We start from the raw sequence: 20000 nt of genomic DNA, 5'->3' as shown, positions 1-20000 counted from the left end.
AATCGGGGTGCGAGGCGAGGGATGGGGCGGGAAGGCCCCAACGGCTAGACGGAAGAGGCTTCAGGGCCACCTCGGAATGCTCCAAGCATCGGACGCGCTTGGGGCGACTACCAGTGCCAACCCCTTATCCCGCGATGCGTCCGATACACAGATGGTTCCAAGGCGGCCGAGGAGCCTCACCGCATAGCAATCGGGGGTGCGAGGCGAGGGATGGGGCGGGAAGGCCCCAACGGCTAGACGGAAGAGGCTTCAGGGCCGCCTCGGAATGGTCCAAGCATCGGACGCGCTTGGGGCGACTACCAGTGACAACCCCTCATCCCGCGATGCGTCCGATACGAAGATGGTTCCAAGGCGGCCGAGGAGCCTCACCGCATAGCAATCGGGGTGCGAGGTGGGGGATGCGGCGAGATGGCCCCAACGGCTAGACGGAAGAGGCCACAGGGCCGCGTCGGAATAGTCCAAGCATCGGACGCGCTTGGGGCGACTACCAGTGACAACCCCTTATCCCGCGATGCGTCCGATACGAAGATAGTTCCAAGGCGGCCGAGGAGCCTCACCGCATAGCAATCCGGGTGCGAGGTGGGGGATGCGGCGAGATGGCCCCAACGGCTAGACGGAAGAGGCTGCAGGGCCGCCTCGGAATAGTCCAAGCATCGGACGCGCTTGGGGCGACTACCAGTGACAACCCCTTATCCCGCGATGCTTCCGATACGAAGACAGTTCCAAGGCGGCCGAGGAGCCTCACCGCATAGCAATGGGGGTGCGAGGTGAGGGATGCGGCGAGATGGCCCCAACGGCTAGACGGAAGAGGCCACAGGGCCGCCTCGGAATAGTCCAAGCATCGGACGCGCTTGGGGCGACTACCAGTGACAACCCCTTATCCCGCGATGCATCCGATACGAAGATAGTTCCCAGGCGGCCGAGGAGCCTCACCGCATAGCAATCGGGGTGCGAGGCGAGGGATGCGGCGAGATGGCCCCAAAGGGTAGACGGAAGAGGCTGCGGGGCCGCCTCGGAATAGTCCAAGCATCGAACGCGCTTGGGGCGACTACCACTGCCAACCCCTTATCCCGCGATGCGTCCGATACACAGATAGTTCCGAGGCGGCCGAGGAGCTGGGGGATGCGGCGAGATGGCCCCAACGGCTAGACGGAAGAGGCTGCAGGGCCGCCTCGGAATAGTCCAAGCATCGGACGCGCTTGGGGCGACTACCAGTGACAACCCCTTATCCCGCGATGCGTCCGATACACAGATAGTTCCGAGGCGGCCAAGGAGCCTCACCGCATAGCAATCGTGGTGCGAGGTGGGGGATGCAGCGAGATGGCCCCAACGGCTAGACGGAAGAGGCTGCAGGGCCGCCTCGGAATGGTCCAAGCATCGGACGCGCTTGGGGCGACTACCACTGCCAACCCCTTATCCCGCGATGCGTCCGATACACAGATAGTTCCAAGGCGGCCGAGGAGCCTCACCGAATAGCAATCGGGGTGCGAGGCGAGGGATGCGGCGAGAAAGCCCCAACGGCTAGAGGGAAGAGGCTTCAGGTCCGCCTCGGAATGGTCCAAGCATCGGACGCGCTTGGGGCGACTACCAGTGACAACCCCTTATCCCGCGACGCGTCCGATACACAGATAGTTCCAAGGCGGCCGAGGAGCCTCACCGCATAGCAATCGGGGTGCGAGGCGAGGGATGCGGCGAGAAGGACCCAACGGCTAGACGGAAGAGGCTTCAGGGCCGCCTCGGAATGGTCCAAGCATCGGACGCGCTTGGGGCGACTACCAGTGACAACCCCTTATCCCGCGACGCGTCCGATACACAGATAGTTCCAAGGCGGCCGAGGAGCCTCACCGCATAGCAATCGGGGTGCGAGGCGAGGGATGCGGCGAGAAGGACCCAACGGCTAGACGGAAGAGGCTTCAGGTCCGCCTCGGAATGGTCCAAGCATCGGACGCGCTTGGGGCGACTACCAGTGACAACCCCTTATCCCGCGACGCGTCCGATACACAGATAGTTCCAAGGCGGCCGAGGAGCCTCACCGCATAGCAATCGGGGTGCGAGGCGAGGGATGCGGCGAGAAGGACCCAACGGCTAGACGGAAGAGGCTTCAGGGCCGCCTCGGAATGGTCCAAGCATCGGACGCGCTTGGGGCGACTACCAGTGACAACCCCTTATCCCGCGATGCGTCCGATACACAGATAGTTCCAAGGCGGCCGAGGAGCCTCACCGCATAGCAATCGGGGTGCGAGGCGAGGGATGCGGCGAGAAGGACCCAACGGCTAGACGGAAGAGGCTTCAGGGCCGCCTCGGAATGGTCCAAGCATCGGACGCGCTTGGGGCGACTACCAGTGACAACCCCTTATCCCGCGACGCGTCCGATACACAGATAGTTCCAAGGCGGCCGAGGAGCCTCACCGCATAGCAATCGGGGTGCGAGGCGAGGGATGCGGCAAGAAGGACCCAACGGCTAGACGGAAGAGGCTTCAGGGCCGCCTCGGAATGGTCCAAGCATCGGACGCGCTTGGGGCGACTACCAGTGACAACCCCTTATCCCGCGACGCGTCCGATACACAGATAGTTCCAAGGCGGCCGAGGAGCCTCACCGCATAGCAATCGGGGTGCGAGGCGAGGGATGCGGCGAGAAGGACCCAACGGCTAGACGGAAGAGGCTTCAGGTCCGCCTCGGAATGGTCCAAGCATCGGACGCGCTTGGGGCGACTACCAGTGACAACCCCTTATCCCGCGACGCGTCCGATACACAGATAGTTCCAAGGCGGCCGAGGAGCCTCACCGCATAGCAATCGGGGTGCGAGGCGAGGGATGCGGCGAGAAGGACCCAACGGCTAGACGGAAGAGGCTTCAGGGCCGCCTCGGAATGGTCCAAGCATCGGACGCGCTTGGGGCGACTACCAGTGACAACCCCTTATCCCGCGACGCGTCCGATACACAGATAGTTCCAAGGCGGCCGAGGAGCCTCACCGCATAGCAATCGGGGTGCGAGGCGAGGGATGCGGCGAGAAGGACCCAACGGCTAGACGGAAGAGGCTTCAGGGCCGCCTCGGAATGGTCCAAGCATCGGACGCGCTTGGGGCGACTACCAGTGACAACCCCTTATCCCGCGATGCGTCCGATACACAGATAGTTCCAAGGCGGCCGAGGAGCCTCACCGCATAGCAATCGGGGTGCGAGGCGAGGGATGCGGCGAGAAGGACCCAACGGCTAGACGGAAGAGGCTTCAGGGCCGCCTCGGAATGGTCCAAGCATCGGACGCGCTTGGGGCGACTACCAGTGACAACCCCTTATCCCGCGACGCGTCCGATACACAGATAGTTCCAAGGCGGCCGAGGAGCCTCACCGCATAGCAATCGGGGTGCGAGGCGAGGGATGCGGCGAGAAGGACCCAACGGCTAGACGGAAGAGGCTTCAGGGCCGCCTCGGAATGGTCCAAGCATCGGACGCGCTTGGGGCGACTACCAGTGACAACCCCTTATCCCGCGACGCGTCCGATACACAGATAGTTCCAAGGCGGCCGAGGAGCCTCACCGCATAGCAATCGGGGTGCGAGGCGAGGGATGCGGCGAGAAGGACCCAACGGCTAGACGGAAGAGGCTTCAGGGCCGCCTCGGAATGGTCCAAGCATCGGACGCGCTTGGGGCGACTACCAGTGACAACCCCTTATCCCGCGACGCGTCCGATACACAGATAGTTCCAAGGCGGCCGAGGAGCCTCACCGCATAGCAATCGGGGTGCGAGGCGAGGGATGCGGCGAGAAGGACCCAACGGCTAGACGGAAGAGGCTTCAGGGCCGCCTGGGAATGGTCCATGCATCGCACGCGCTTGGGGCGACTACCAGTGACAACCCCTTATCCCGCGACGCGTCCGATACACAGATAGTTCCAAGGCGGCCGAGGAGCCTCACCGCATAGCAATCGGGGTGCGAGGCGAGGGATGCGGCGAGAAGGACCCAACGGCTAGACGGAAGAGGCTTCAGGGCCGCCTCGGAATGGTCCAAGCATCGGACGCGCTTGGGGCGACTACCAGTGACAACCCCTTATCCCGCGACGCGTCCGATACACAGATAGTTCCAAGGCGGCCGAGGAGCCTCACCGCATAGCAATCGGGGTGCGAGTCGAGGGATGCGGCGAGAAGGACCCAACGGCTAGACGGAAGAGGCTTCAGGGCCGCCTCGGAATGGTCCAAGCATCGGACGCGCTTGGGGCGACTACCAGTGACAACCCCTTATCCCGCGATGCGTCTGATACACAGATAGTTCCAAGGCGGCCGAGGAGCCTCACCGCATAGCAATCGGGGTGCGAGGCAAGGGATGCGGCGAGAAGGACCCAACGGCTAGACGGAAGAGGCTTCAGGGCCGCCTCGGAATGGTCCAAGCATCGGACGCGCTTGGGGCGACTACCGTTGCCAACCCCTTATCCCGCGATGCGTCTGATACACAGATAGTTCCGAGGCGGCCGAGGAGCCTCACCGCATAGCAATCGGGTTGCGAGGCAGATTATTGGGAAGGGAACCCCCTGGGATGCGGCTCAAGCAGTGCCCAAAGGGACTGGAATGCGGAATCACATCGAGAGACCCAAATGCTATACGAGGGCTCAAATCGAATTATCGATTTGGCCACGACATGGACGCATCGGAACGACTACCTTTGCCGAACCACTCGCAATTGCATCCATACCGAAACCAATAGACATTTCCGTTAGAGCCCTCGCATAGCATTCGGGAATCTCGCATGCCCCTCTAAATCGACCAATGCTGGCGCTCAACGAAAATCCGAGCGCTACCACCGTTCGAGCGCCAGCATTGGTCGAGTTAGAGGGGCACGGGGGAGAATGCTCCAGTCAACACCTCCCCTATATAAGTTATTTGTCCGATTCTCGCACAACCGTAGTCTGCCTCGTCGAATCAAACAACGGTCCCAGATTCCGACTTCCGTTCCGTAGAGACCCAAAAGCTAGATGGAGGCTCGCAAGAAAGAGAGTCGGCGCATAGCAATCGGGTTTCTCGAACGTTTAGGGACCGAGCTCACTTGCGGATAGGGCAAAATCCGCCAAGCAACCCAAAAGCTAGACGGGGGCTCGAATCGAATCGCCTAGGCGGCCACAACAACGACGTGTTGGATCGACTACCAGTGCCAAACCATTCAGCAAGACTAGTCTGTGTCGAGGCCGGATAGAGATTCTCAGAGAGCGCCCGTATAGCATTTAGGAGACCTGCCGCGTCCCTCACACTCGACAAATGGTGGTGCACGTTTATAAATCCGAGCGATCCCAACCCTTTCAAGCACCAACATCGGTCGAGATAGAGGGGCACGGAGGGGGCTGCGTGAGACAACACAGTCCCCTATATAAGTTATTTGTCCGATTCTCACACATCCGAAGAATGGTCATCAAATCGGACAACAGCCCAAACTTCCGACTTCCGTCCCAGAAAGCCCAAGAGCTATCTAAAACGTTCATGGCCGGAACTCGATCGCGGCTATACCAGTCCGCCAAGCAACCCAAAAGCTAGACTGGAGCTCTAGTCGAATCACCTCTGTGGCCATTGCAAGGACGTGTTGGAGCGACTACCATTGCCGAACCATTCCGCAGGTCGAGTCCATACCAAGGCCGCATAGAGATTCACGATGAGCTCCTGCATAGCAATCAGGAGACTTGCCGTGTCCATCACAATCGATAAATCCTGGTGCAAGATTTTTGCATCCGAGCGCTCCAACCAGTCGAGCACCAGCATCAATCGACATAAACGGGCACGGGGGGAGGATGCTCGAGAACACTACCTCCCCTATATAAGTTATTTGTCCGATTCTCAAGCAGCCGAAGTCTGGTCATCGAATCGGGTCAAAGACCACAACTTCCGACTTTACCCACAATGCAAGTCATCGAATCGAACATCGGCCCCCGAGTCGGACTCCATGCGTATGTCAGGTCATCGGACCCAAATTCCGCCTTCCTGCGCATGGCGGGCCATCAATATCAACTCGGTCATCGGACCCAAACTCCGCCTTTCTGCGCATGGCACGCCTTCAAATCGGTCATCGGACCCAAATTCCGCCTTCCTGTGCATGGCGGGCCATCAACATCAACTCGGTCATCGGACCCAAATTCCGCCTTTCTGCGCATGGCACGCCATCAACTCGGTCATCGGACCCAAATTCCGCCTTCCTGCGCATGGCAGGTCATCGGACACAAATTCAGACCTCGCCAATATGCCTACGTATCGAATCGGTCATCGGACCCAACTTCCGACTTCATCCATACTGTAGGGTCTTTGAGGTTGGCGCGGTGCGCTCAACCCGGGGAGTCGACCCATCGAAGCATACACCTCCCCTATATAAGCTATTTGTCCGATTCCCACACCTGTGTAGTTTGCACCTCTGACCAGGACATCGACCCCAACTTCCGAACTCGACTGCAACGACGGCACCAGCGCCTTGGTGCGCACCTTGCGACGCACAGTCCCAACATTCGCCTTCCTGCACATGGCAGGTCATCGGACCCAAATTCCGACCTCGCGAGTATGCCTACATATCGAATCGGTCATCGGACACAACTTCCGACTTCATCCATACCGTAGGGTCTTTGAGGTTGGCGCGGTGCGCTCAACCCGGGGAGTCGACCCAACGAAGCATACACCTCCCCTATATAAGCTATTTGTCCGATTCCCACACCTGTGTAGTTTGCACCTCCGATCAGGACATCGACCCCAACTTCCGAACTCGCCTGCAACGACCGAACCAGCGCCTTGGTGCGCACCTTGCAACGCACAGTGCCAACATTCGCCTTCCTGCACATGGCAGGTCATCGGACCCAAATTCCGACCTCGCGAGTATGCCTACATATCGAATCGGTCATCGGACCCAACTTCCGACTTCATCCATACCGTAGGGTCTTTGAGGTTGGCGCGGTGCGCTCAACCCGGGGAGTCGACCCAACGAAGCATACACCTCCCCTATATAAGCTATTTGTCCGATTCCCACACCTGTGTAGCTTGCACCTCCGATCAGGACATCGACCCCAACTTCCGAACTCGACTAAAAAGACCGCACCAGCACCTTGGTGTGCACCTTGCAACGCACAGTGCCAACATTCGCCTTCCTGCACATGGCAGGTCATCGGACCCAAATTCCGACCTCATGAGCATACCTACTAATCGAATCGGTCATCGGACCCAACTTCCGACTTCATCCATACCGTAGGGTCTTTGAGGTTGGCGCGGTGCGCTCAACCTGGGGAGTCGACCCATCGAAGCATACACCTCCCCTATATAAGCTATTTGTCCGATTCCGACACCTGTGTAGTTTGCACCTCCGCTCAGGACATCGACCCCAACTTCCGAACTCGCCTGCAACGACCGAACCAGCGCCTTGGTGCGCACCAAAAGTGCGCACTTTTGGAGGGCACTTTTGTGCGCTCCAAAGGTGCGCACTTTTGGAGGGCACTTTTGTGCGCTCCAAAGGTGCGCACTTTTGGAGGGCACTTTTTGGAGGGCACTTTTGTGCGCTCCAAAGGTGCGCACTTTTGGAGGGCACTTTTTGGAGGGCACTTTTCTGCGCTCCAAAGGTGCGCACTTTTGGAGGGCACTTTTTGGAGGGCACTTTTCTGCGCTCCAAAGGTGCGCACTTTTGGAGGGCACTTTTTGGAGGGCACTTTTCTGCGCTCCAAAGGTGCGCACTTTTGGAGGGCACTTTTTGGAGGGCACTTTTCTGCGCTCCAAAGGTGCGCACTTTTGGAGGGCACTTTTGTGCACTCCAAAGGTGCACACTTTTGGAGGGCACTTTTTGGAGGGCACTTTTCTGCACTCCAAAGGTGCGCACTTTTGGAGGGCACTTTTTGGAGGGCACTTTTGTGCGCTCCAAAGGTGCGCACTTTTGGAGGGCACTTTTTGGAGGGCACTTTTGTGCGCTCCAAAGGTGCGCACTTTTGGAGGGCACTTTTGTGCACTCCAAAGGTGCGCACTTTTGGAGGGCACTTTTCCTGCGCTCCAAAGGTGCACACCTAGGTGAGCACCTTCGACCACACCTTGTAGCACACCAAACTCTGACTTTCGACTTCATCCGCAATGCAGGGTCTTTGAGGTTGGCGCAATGCGCACAACCAGGGGAGTCGACCCATCAAACCCAACACCTCCCCTATATAAGCTATTTGTCTGATTCTCATACATGCGTAGCCTGCAGGAGCAATTAGGACATCGACCCCAACTTTCGGCTTCTAAACGAAAACAAGGTCTTTGAGGTTGGTGTAATGCGAACAACTAGGGGAGTCAACCCATCAAACCCAACACCTCCCCTATATAAGCTATTTGTCTGATTCTCATACATGTGTAGTCTACAGGAGCAATTAGGACATCGACCCCAACTTTTGACTTCTTAACGAAAACAAGGTCTTTGAGGTTGACGTAATGCGCACAACCAGGGGAGTCGACCCATCAAACCCAACACCTCCCCTATATAAGCTATTTGTCCGATTCTCATACATGTGTAGCCTACAGGAGCCATTAGGACATTGACCCCAACTTTTGACTTCTTAACGAAAACAAGGTCTTTGAGGTTGGCGTAATGCGCACAACCAAGGGAGTTGACCCATCAAACCCAACACCTCCCCTATATAAGCTATTTGTCTGATTCTCATACATGTGTAGCCTGCAACAACGATTAGGACATCCACCCCAACTTCTGAATTCGTCTGCGTTGACCGCACCAAAGGTGCACGCCTTGGTGCTCACCAAAATCCGACTTCCGACTTCTTCTGCTATGCGGGGTCTTTGAGGTTGGCGCAGTGCGCACAACCAGGGGAGTCAACCCACCGAATGCAACACCTCCCCTATATAAGCTATTTGTCTGATTCTCATACATGCGTAGACTGCAGCAATGATTAGGACATCCACCCCAACTTTTGACTTCTTAAACAAGACAGGGTCTTTGAAGTTGGTGCAGTGCACACAACCAGGGGAGTCGACCCATCAAACGCAACACCTCCCCTATATAAAGCTATTTGTCCGATTCTCATACGTGTAGTCTGCAGCAGCGATTAGGACATCGACCCCAACTTCCGAATTCGTTTGCATTGACCGCACCAAAGGTGCACGCCTTGGTGTGCACCTTGGAGTGCACTTTGGTGCTCACCTCGGTGCACACTTTGGTGTGCACCTCGGTGTGCACCAAAGGTGCGCACCTTGGAGCGCACCAAAGGTGTACACTTTGGAGCGCACCACATAGGGTCTTTGAGAGGTTGGCGCAGTGCGCACACCAAGGTGGGTGTTGAGGTGCGTGCCGAGGTGGGTGGGTGCTAGGGTGCGCTCCATGGTGGGTGCCAGGGTGGGTGCGTGCTAGGGTGGATTCCAAAGAGGGTCATAGGGTGGGTGCCAAGGTGGGTTGGTGATATAGTGGGTTCAAAGGTGGGTACTAGGGTGGGTTCCAAGGTGGGTCACAAGTTGGGTGCCAGGATGCGTGGGTGTTAGGTTGGGTGCCAAGGTGGGCTCCTGCGTGGGTGGGTGCTAGGGTGGGTTTCAAGGTGGACGCGAGGGCGGGTGCCAAGGTGGGTAACAAGTTGGGTGTTAGGATGGGTGAGTGCTAGAGTGGGTGCCAAGGTGGGTGGGTGCTAAGGTGGATGCCAAGGTGGTTCACAGGGTGGGTGGGTTCTAGGGTGAGTTCCAAGGTGGGTCACAGGTTTAGTGCTAGGGTGCGTGTCAAGGCGGGTGTCGAGGTGCCTGGGTGCTAGGGTGTGGATGCCAATGTGGGTCATAGGGTGGGTACTAGGGTGGGCTGCAATGTGGGTGCCAAGGTGGGTAACATGCTCGGTTGGTTCTAAATTGGGTGTCAGGGTGGGTGTGCACCCACCTTGCCCGAGGTGGGTGCCAAGGTGCCAGTGTGGGTGGGTGCTAAGGTGGATGCCAAGGTGGGTGAGAAGGTGGGTGATAGGTTGAGTGGTAGGATGGGTGGGTGCCAAGATGGGTCACAGGGTGGGTGCAAGGGTGGGTAGGTGCTAGGGTTGGTGTCAGGGTGGGTGGGTGCTAGGTTGGGTTCCAAGGTGGGTGCGAGGGTGAGTGTCAAGGTGGGTCACAGGTTAGGTGCTAGGATGGGTGAGTGCTAGGGTGCAAAGGTGCCAGGGTGGGTGCTAGGATGGGTCGATGCTAGGGTGAGTGGCAAGGTGGGTCCACAAGTGTCAAGGTGGGTGCCGAGGTGGGTGCCAACTTGGGTTCCAAGGTGGGTGCCAAGTGGGCGACTGCTATGGTGGATGCCAAGGTGGGTCACGGGGTGGGTGCCAAGTTGCTAGGTTGTGTTCCAAGGTGGGTGCCAACGTGGCTGCTAGGGTGCGTGGGTTAAAGGGTGTGTCACAACGTGGGTGCCAGGATGGGTGCGCACCCACACTGGCCAAGACGGGTGCAAGGTTGGGTTCCAAGCCCGGTCACAGGCTGGGTGCTAGGATGGGTGGGTGCCAAGGTGGGCACCAGGGTGGGTGCACCCACCCTGGCCAAGGTGGGTCACGGGGTGGGTCCTAGGGTGGGTAACAGGGTGGGTACTAAGGTGCGTGCCAAGGTGGGTCATGGGGTGGGTGCCAAGGTGGGCACCAGGGTGGGTGTGCACCAACCCTAGCCAGGGTAGGTCACGGGGTGGTTGTCGGGGTGGGCGTCAAGGAGCCAAGGTGGGTGGCAAGTAGCCAAGTTGCGTGCCAAGGTGGGTGTCGGGGTGGGTGCCAAGGATCCAAGGTGGGTGCCAAGGAACCAAGGTGGGTGTCTGGGTGGGTGCCGAGGTGGGAGCCAGGGTGGGTCCCAAGGTGAGTGCAAAGGTGGGTGCCAGGGTCAAGGTGAGTGCCAATGTGGGTTCCAAGGTGCCAGGGTCAGGGTGAGTGCCAATGTGGGTTCAAAGGTGCTAAGTTGGGTGCGAGGTTGGGTGCGAGGGTGGGTGGGTGCCAAGGTGTGCTAGGTGGAAGCCCGGGTGGGTCGGCATCCCATGGGTGTCGAGTTGGGTGCCTGATGGGTGCTTCTTGTCAAGTTTTAGTCGTCGGGACTCATTTCGAGCCTTAGAGGTCGTTTCTTGTCCGGTTGCCCTGTCTTCGACCTGGGAACCCAATTTTGGTCCTCGGGTCCCATTTTTTTTTGTCTCGCATCCCACTTTTGGCCTGTGGCCTTTTCGGGGTCGATTCTCGTTTTGGGCATCAGAGCATGTTTCTTCTCCTAAAACCCAATATTTGTTTATTAAGTCTCGGAACACATTTTTGTTCTCGTGGACCCATCATGGGTCTTGGAACGCATTTGTGGTCCTTGGGTCCCATTTTGCATCCCGAAACTTGTGTTTTGGTGCTTGATCCCTATTTTGGGTGCCCACCTTGCACCAAGTGCGCACCCGGGGCAAACCGAGCGCCTTGGTGCACCGGGGCAAGATCGAGCGTGCACCCGAGGCGCCCCGAACATGCACCAAGGTGCACTCGGCCCACATGTGAGCGCAGGTCGTTGCGCCCGAGGTGGTGTGTGGGCACCGCGTTGCAGACGGGACACTGCACGCACACGACGCCCCGTCCAGGTGCACGCACGTAGGCCGGGCCGGGTGCACACCCGACGCCCTAGCAAGGTGCGCGCACCCGGGCAGGGCTCACACTTGGCGAACGGGGCGCACTTCGCGAGGGAGGGTGTGCACCTCGACGGGGGTGGGTGGCCGGGGTGGATTCGCACGTGGGTCGCGGTTTGCTAAGTACACACTGCGACAAGCTCATAACGGGTGCGATCATACCAGCGTTAGTGCACCGGATCCCATCAGAACTCCGCAGTTAAGCGCGCTTGGGCCGGAGTAGTACTAGGATGGGTGACCTCCCGGGAAGTCCCGGTGTTGCACCCTTTCTTAGTTTTTCGCCGGGCGTCGCAATGCTATTTGAATAAACCTTTTGCCCGTTTGCGTTCTCGTCGGGGCCGGGCCGGGCCGGGGTGCGCTGCCCGCACTACCGCGCGCGCGGGGGGCGACACCGAGCGCGCACCCGAGGCGCCCCGAGCACACAGGCCACGGTGCAACCCGGGCGTTGTGCGCGCACCCCGGTGCGCCCGAGGTGCTGCGCGCGCACCCAGGTGAAATCGGTGTGCACCTCGGCCAGTGCGCGCTCGGTCGAGTCGCGCACGTTGGCCAAGGTGCACGGTGATGTTTCTTACTCTAAGGTTCCGCACCAGACGCCCGGGACAGGTGAGCGAAGCTGGGCGGGGCCGGGTGCGCGGCCGGGGCAGGTGCACGCAGCTGGAGAGAGCTTTGGAGCACACCAGAGGTGCGCACCTTGGAGCACACTTCGGAGCGCACCAATGATGCGCTCCATTCAAAAGTTTCCTGAAAAGGCAAAAAAAGTTGAGATTATAGAATTTCCCACTTGAGAGATTGTAAAAAAAAAAAATTTAAAATGAAGGAAACGCGGGTGCCAAGGTGTGCGCGCCCGGGTGCGCAGCCCAGCCAAGGTGTGCGCACCAAGGCGCCCACCCTGGCGAAGGTGCACGCAAGGTGCGCACCCGAGGCAAACCGGACAATTAACCCAACTTTCGACTTCGCGCGCACCTGCGCACCTTGGAGCGCACTTCGGAGCGCTCCTTGTTGCGCACCAATCTTGGGCACCTCGGAGTGCACCATGGCGCCCACCAAGGTGCGCACCCGGGGCAAACCGAGCTCCGACTTCGTGCGCACCTTGGAGCGCACGAAAGGTGCGCACCATGGCGCCCACCAAGGTGCGCAGCCCAGCCAAGGCGTGCGCATCAAGGTGCGCACCCTGGCGAAGGTGCGCACCCGGGGCAAACCGAGCTCCGACTTCGTGCGCACCTTGGAGCGCACAAAGGGTGCGCAACCCAGCCAAGGTGTGCGCACCCCGGGCAAACCGAGCTCCGAATCGTGCGCACCTTGGAGCACACTTCGGAGCCCTCCTTGGTGCGCACCGATGTTGCGCACCTCGGAGCGCACCCGGGGAAAACAATGCAATTAACCCGACTTTCGACTTCGTGGGCACCTCGGAGCGCTCTCGGGTTCGCACCTCGGAGCACACCGAGGTGCGCACCTTTGATGCGCTGCCTTCACCAATTTCCAGAAAAGGCAAGAAAACATTGAGAAGGTGTGCGCACCGAGGTGCCCACCCTGGCGAAGGTGCACGCGAGGTGCGCACCCGGGGCAAACCGGGCTCCGACTTCGTGCACGCCATGCTGCGCACCTTGGAGGGCCATGGTGCGCACCTTGGAGCACACTTCGGAGCGCTCAATGGTGCCCAACCCAGCCAAGGTGCCCACCGCGGCGAAGGTGCACGCGAGGTGCGCACCCGGGGCAAACCGGGCTCCGACTTCGTGCACGCCGCACCTTGGAGCACACTTCGGAGCGCTCCTTGGTGCGCACCAGGGCGCGCAACCCAGCCGAGGTGCCCACCCCGGCGAAGGTGCACGCGGGGTGCGCACCCGAGGCAAACCGGGCTCCGACTTCGTGCACGCCATGGTGCCCACCGCGGCGAAGGTGCACGCGAGGTGCGCACCCGGGGCAAACCGGGCTCCGACTTCGTGCACGCCGCACCTTGGAGCACACTTCGGAGCGCTCCTTGGTGCGCACCAGGGCGCGCAACCCAGCCGAGGTGCCCACCCCGGCGAAGGTGCACGCGAGGTGCGCACCCGGGGCAAACCGGGCTCCGACTTCGTGCACGCCATGGTGCCCACCGCGGCGAAGGTGCACGCGAGGTGCGCACCCGGGGCAAACCGGGCTCCGACTTCGTGCACGCCGCACCTTGGAGCACACTTCGGAGCGCTCCTTGGTGCGCACCATGGTGCCCACCAGGGCGCGCAACCCCGCCGAAGGTGCACGCGAGGTGCGCACCCGGGGCAAACCGGGCTCCGACTTCGTGCACGCCGCACCTTGGAGCACACTTCGGAGCGCTCCTTGGTGCGCACCAGGGCGCGCAACCCCGCCGAAGGTGCACGCGAGGTGCGCACCCGGGGCAAACCGGGCTCCGACTTCGTGCACGCCATGGTGCGCACCAGGGTGCCCACCGCGGCGAAGGTGCGCACCCGGGGCAAACCGGGCTCCGACTTCGTGCACGCCGCACCTTGGAGCACACTTCGGAGCGCTCCTTGGTGCGCACCAGGGCGCGCAACCCAGCCGAGGTGCCCACCCCGGCGAAGGTGCACGCGAGGTGCGCACCCGGGGCAAACCGGGCTCCGACTTCGTGCACGCCATGGTGCCCACCGCGGCGAAGGTGCACGCGAGGTGCGCACCCGGGGCAAACCGGGCTCCGACTTCGTGCACGCCGCACCTTGGAGCACACTTCGGAGCGCTCCTTGGTGCGCACCATGGTGCCCACCAGGGCGCGCAACCCCGCCGAAGGTGCACGCGAGGTGCGCACCCGGGGCAAACCGGGCTCCGACTTCGTGCACGCCGCACCTTGGAGCACACTTCGGAGCGCTCCTTGGTGCGCACCAGGGCGCGCAACCCCGCCGAAGGTGCACGCGAGGTGCGCACCCGGGGCAAACCGGGCTCCGACTTCGTGCACGCCATGGTGCGCACCAGGGTGCCCACCGCGGCGAAGGTGCGCACCCGGGGCAAACCGGGCTCCGACTTCGTGCACGCCGCACCTTGGAGCACACTTCGGAGCGCTCCTTGGTGCGCACCAGGGCGCGCAACCCAGCCGAGGTGCCCACCCCGGCGAAGGTGCACGCGAGGTGCGCACCCGGGGCAAACCGGGCTCCGACTTCGTGCACGCCATGGTGCCCACCGCGGCGAAGGTGCGCACCCGGGGCAAACCGGGCTAGGACTTCGTGCACGCCGCACCTTGGAGCACACTTTGGAGCGCTCCTTGGTGCGCACCATGGTGCCCACCAGGCCGCGCAACCCAGCCAAGGTGTGCGCACCAAGGTGCACGCGAGGTGCGCACCCGGGGCAAACCGGGGTCCGGCTTCGTGCACGCCGCACCTTGGAGCACACATCGGGGCGCTCCCAGGTTCGCACCGGCGTTGCGCACCGTGGTGGGCACCTCGGAGCGCACCGTGGTGGGCACCTCGGAGCACACCAAGGTGGGCAGCGAGGTGCGCACCTTTGATGCGATGCCTTCACTAATTTCCATAAAAGGCAAAAAAAAACGAGATTTTAAAATTTCCGTTTTGAAAGATAGTGAGAAAAAGGGAATGCTGGTGCCATCTTGAGCCCGCCCTGGTGCGCAGCCCAGCCAAGGTGTGCGCACCAAGGTGCCCACCCTGGCGAAGGTGCGCGCCCGGGCAATTAACCCAACTTCCAACTTCGCGCGCGCCAGGGTGGGAGCGCACCCAACAACCGGGCCTGGGAAGAGCCAATGCGAGAAACCCCACCAAACGCTCTGACAAAAAAAGAGGGGGCGCTCCAGTAACCCCGCTTCGGAGCGCACCCTGGGCAAACCCAGCCAGGGTGCCCACCCCGGCCAAGGTGCAGGCGAGGTGCGCACCCGGGGCAAACCGGGCTCCGACAACGTGCACGCCGCACCTTGGAGCACACTTCGTAGCGCTCCCGGGTGCGCACCTCAGAGCACACCAAGGTGGGCAGCGAGGTGCGCACCTTTGATGCGCTGCCTTCACTAATTTCCAGAAAAGGCAAAAAAAAGAGGAGATTTTAAAATTTCCGTTTTGAAAGATAGTGAAAAAAACGGAACGCGGGTGCCATCTTGAGCCCGCCCTGGTGCACAGCCCAGGTAAGGTGCCCACCCTGGCAAAGGTGCGCACCCGGGCAATTAACCCTACTTCCGACTTCGTGCGCGCCAGGGTGGCAACCGGGCCTGGGAAGAGCCAATGCGAGAAACCCCACCAAACGCTCCGACAAAAAAAGAGGCGGCGCTCCAATAACCCCGCTTCGGAGCGCAGCCGGGGCAAACCCAGCCAAGGTGCCCACCCCGACGAAGGTGCACGCGAGGTGCGCACCCGGGGCAAACCGGGCTCCGACAACGTGCACGCAGCACCTTGGAGCACACTTCGAAGCACTCCCGGGTGCCCACCGGCGTTGCGCACCGTGGTGGGCAGCGAGGTGCGCACCTTTGATGCGCTGCCTTCACTAATTTCCAGAAAAGGCAAAAAAAAATGAGATTTTAAAATTTCCGTTTTGAAAGATAGTGAAAAAAACGGAACGCGGGTGCCATCTTGAGCCCGCCCTGGTGCGCAGCCCAGGCAAGGCATGCGCACCAAGGTGCCCACCCGCGGTGCACGCCCGGGGCAAACCGGGCTCCGACTTCGTGCAGGCCGCACCTTGGAGCACACTTCGGAGCGCTCCTTGGTGCGCACCATGGTGCCCACCAGGGCGCACCCGGGGCAAACCGGGCTCCGACTTCGTGCACGCCGCACCTTGGAGCACACATCGGAGCGCTCCCAGGTTCGCACCAGCGTTGCGCACCTTTGATGCGCTGCCTTCACTAATTTCCAGAAAAGGCAAAAAAAAACGATATTTTAAAATTTCCGTTCTGAAAGATAGTGAAAAAAACGGAACGCGGGTGCCATCTTGAGCCCTTCCTGGTGCGCAGCCCAGGCAAGTTGTGCGCACCAAGGTGCCCACCCTGGCGGAGGTGCGCGCCCGGGGCAAACCGGGCTCCGACTTCGTGCACTGCATGGTGCCCACCAAGGCGCGCAACCCAGCCAAGGTGCCCACCGCAGCGAAGGTGCACGCGAGGTGCGCACCCGAGGTGCACACCCGGGGCAAACCGAGCTCCGACTTCGTGCACGCCGCACCTTGGAGCACACTTCAGAGCGCTCCTTGGTGCGCACCAGGGCGCGCAACCCAGCCAAGGTGCTCACCCCGGCGAAGGTGCACGCGAGGTGCGCACCCGGGGCAAGCCGGGCTCGGACTTCGTGCACGCCGCACCTTGGAGCACACATCGGAGCGCTCCCGGGTTCGCACCAGCATTGCGCACCTTTGATGCGCTGCCTTCACTAATTTCCAGAAAAGGCAAAAAAAAAAAAAAAACGAGATTTTAAAATTTCCGTTTTGAAAGATAGTGAAAAAAACGGAACGCGGGTGCCATCTTGAGCCCGCCCTGGTGTGCAGCCCAGGCAAGTTGTGCGCACCAAGGCACCCACCCTGGCCAAGGTGGGTCACGGGGTGGGTCCTAGGGTGGGTAACGGGGTGGGTACTAAGGTGCGTGCCAAGGTGGGTCATGGGGTGGGTGCCAAGGTGGGCACCAGGGTGGGTGTGCACCAACCCTAGCCAGGGTAGGTCACGGGGTGGTTGTCGGGGTGGGCGTCAAGGAGCCAAGGTGGGTGGCAAGTAGCCAAGTTGCGTGCCAAGGTGGGTGTCGGGGTGGGTGCCAAGGATCCAAGGTGGGTGCCAAGGAACCAAGGTGGGTGTCTGGGTGGGTGCCGAGGTGGGAGCCAGGGTGGGTCCCAAGGTGAGTGCAAAGGTGGGTGCCAGGGTCAAGGTGAGTGCCAATGTGGGTTCCAAGGTGCCAGGGTCAGGGTGAGTGCCAATGTGGGTTCAAAGGTGCTAAGTTGGGTGCGAGGTTGGGTGCGAGGGTGGGTGGGTGCCAAGGTGTGCTAGGTGGAAGCCCGGGTGGGTCGGCATCCCATGGGTGTCGAGTTGGGTGCCTGATGGGTGCTTCTTGTCAAGTTTTAGTCGTCGGGACTCATTTCGAGCCTTAGAGGTCGTTTCTTGTCCGGTTGCCCTGTCTTCGACCTGGGAACCCAATTTTGGTCCTCGGGTCCCATTTTTTTTTGTCTCGCATCCCACTTTTGGCCTGTGGCCTTTTCGGGGTCGATTCTCGTTTTGGGCATCAGAGCATGTTTCTTCTCCTAAAACCCAATATTTGTTTATTAAGTCTCGGAACACATTTTTGTTCTCGTGGACCCATCATGGGTCTTGGAACGCATTTGTGGTCCTTGGGTCCCATTTTGCATCCCGAAACTTGTGTTTTGGTGCTTGATCCCTATTTTGGGTGCCCACCTTGCACCAAGTGCGCACCCGGGGCAAACCGAGCGCCTTGGTGCACCGGGGCAAGATCGAGCGTGCACCCGAGGCGCCCCGAACATGCACCAAGGTGCACTCGGCCCACATGTGAGCGCAGGTCGTTGCGCCCGAGGTGGTGTGTGGGCACCGCGTTGCAGACGGGACACTGCACGCACACGACGCCCCGTCCAGGTGCACGCACGTAGGCCGGGCCGGGTGCACACCCGACGCCCTAGCAAGGTGCGCGCACCCGGGCAGGGCTCACACTTGGCGAACGGGGCGCACTTCGCGAGGGAGGGTGTGCACCTCGACGGGGGTGGGTGGCCGGGGTGGATTCGCACGTGGGTCGCGGTTTGCTAAGTACACACTGCGACAAGCTCATAACGGGTGCGATCATACCAGCGTTAGTGCACCGGATCCCATCAGAACTCCGCAGTTAAGCGCGCTTGGGCCGGAGTAGTACTGGGATGGGTGACCTCCCGGGAAGTCCCGGTGTTGCACCCTTTTTTAGTTTTTCGCCGGGCGTCGCAATGCTATTTGAATAAACCTTTTGCCCGTTTGCGTTCTCGTCGGGGCCGGGCCGGGCCGGGGTGCGCTGCCCGCACTACCGCGCGCGCGGGGGCGACACCGAGCGCGCACCCGAGGCGCCCCGAGCACACAGGCCACGGTGCAACCCGGGCGTTGTGCGCGCACCCCGGTGCGCCCGAGGTGCTGCGCGCGCACCCAGGTGAAATCGGTGTGCACCTCGGCCAGTGCGCGCTCGGTCGAGTCGCGCACGTTGGCCAAGGTGCACGGTGATGTTTCTTACTCTAAGGTTCCGCACCAGACGCCCGGGACAGGTGAGCGAAGCTGGGCGGGGCCGGGTGCGCGGCCGGGGCAGGTGCACGCAGCTAGAGAGAGCTTTGGAGCACACCAGAGGTGCGCACCTTGGAGCACACTTCGGAGCGCACCAATGATGCGCTCCATTCAAAAGTTTCCTGAAAAGGCAAAAAAAGTTGAGATTATAGAATTTCCCACTTGAGAGATTGTAAAAAAAAAAAATTTAAAATGAAGGAAACGCGGGTGCCAAGGTGTGCGCGCCCGGGTGCGCAGCCCAGCCAAGGTGTGCGCACCAAGGCGCCCACCCTGGCGAAGGTGCACGCAAGGTGCGCACCCGAGGCAAACCGGACAATTAACCCAACTTTCGACTTCGCGCGCACCTGCGCACCTTGGAGCGCACTTCGGAGCGCTCCTTGGTGCGCACCAATCTTGGGCACCTCGGAGTGCACCATGGCGCCCACCAAGGTGCGCACCCGGGGCAAACCGAGCTCCGACTTCGTGCGCACCTTGGAGCGCACGAAAGGTGCGCACCATGGCGCCCACCAAGGTGCGCAGCCCAGCCAAGGCGTGCGCATCAAGGTGCGCACCCTGGCGAAGGTGCGCACCCGGGGCAAACCGAGCTCCGACTTCGTGCGCACCTTGGAGCGCACAAAGGGTGCGCAACCCAGCCAAGGTGTGCGCACCCCGGGCAAACCGAGCTCCGAATCGTGCGCACCTTGGAGCACACTTCGGAGCCCTCCTTGGTGCGCACCGATGTTGCGCACCTCGGAGCGCACCCGGGGAAAACAATGCAATTAACCCGACTTTCGACTTCGTGGGCACCTCGGAGCGCTCTCGGGTTCGCACCTCGGAGCACACCGAGGTGCGCACCTTTGATGCGCTGCCTTCACCAATTTCCAGAAAAGGCAAGAAAACATTGAGAAGGTGTGCGCACCGAGGTGCCCACCCTGGCGAAGGTGCACGCGAGGTGCGCACCCGGGGCAAACCGGGCTCCGACTTCGTGCACGCCATGCTGCGCACCTTGGAGGGCCATGGTGCGCACCTTGGAGCACACTTCGGAGCGCTCAATGGTGCCCAACCCAGCCAAGGTGCCCACCGCGGCGAAGGTGCACGCGAGGTGCGCACCCGGGGCAAACCGGGCTCCGACTTCGTGCACGCCGCACCTTGGAGCACACTTCGGAGCGCTCCTTGGTGCGCACCAGGGCGCGCAACCCAGCCTAGGTGCCCACCCCGGCGAAGGTGCACGCGGGGTGCGCACCCGGGGCAAACCGGGCTCCGACTTCGT

At 61.0% G+C, this 20000-nt stretch overlaps 2 non-coding genes across 2 annotated transcripts; both read left to right on the top strand.

Annotated features, from left to right (window-relative positions):
• The first annotated feature begins 11720 nt into the window (after positions 1-11720).
• On the top strand, positions 11721-11839 carry LOC131870296 (5S ribosomal RNA). The gene has a single exon (XR_009368619.1). It is a non-coding gene; the product is annotated as a 5S ribosomal RNA (ribosomal RNA).
• A 6442-nt stretch (positions 11840-18281) lies between these two features.
• LOC131870326 (5S ribosomal RNA) lies at positions 18282-18400 on the top strand. Its single transcript, XR_009368648.1, has one exon. It is a non-coding gene; the product is annotated as a 5S ribosomal RNA (ribosomal RNA).
• The last annotated feature ends 1600 nt before the right edge of the window (positions 18401-20000 follow it).

This window comes from Cryptomeria japonica, unplaced genomic scaffold, assembly GCF_030272615.1.
Source record: "Cryptomeria japonica unplaced genomic scaffold, Sugi_1.0 HiC_scaffold_312, whole genome shotgun sequence".
Lineage (NCBI taxonomy): Eukaryota > Viridiplantae > Streptophyta > Pinopsida > Cupressales > Cupressaceae > Cryptomeria > Cryptomeria japonica.
This window is presented reverse-complemented; position numbering and strand designations above follow the sequence as displayed.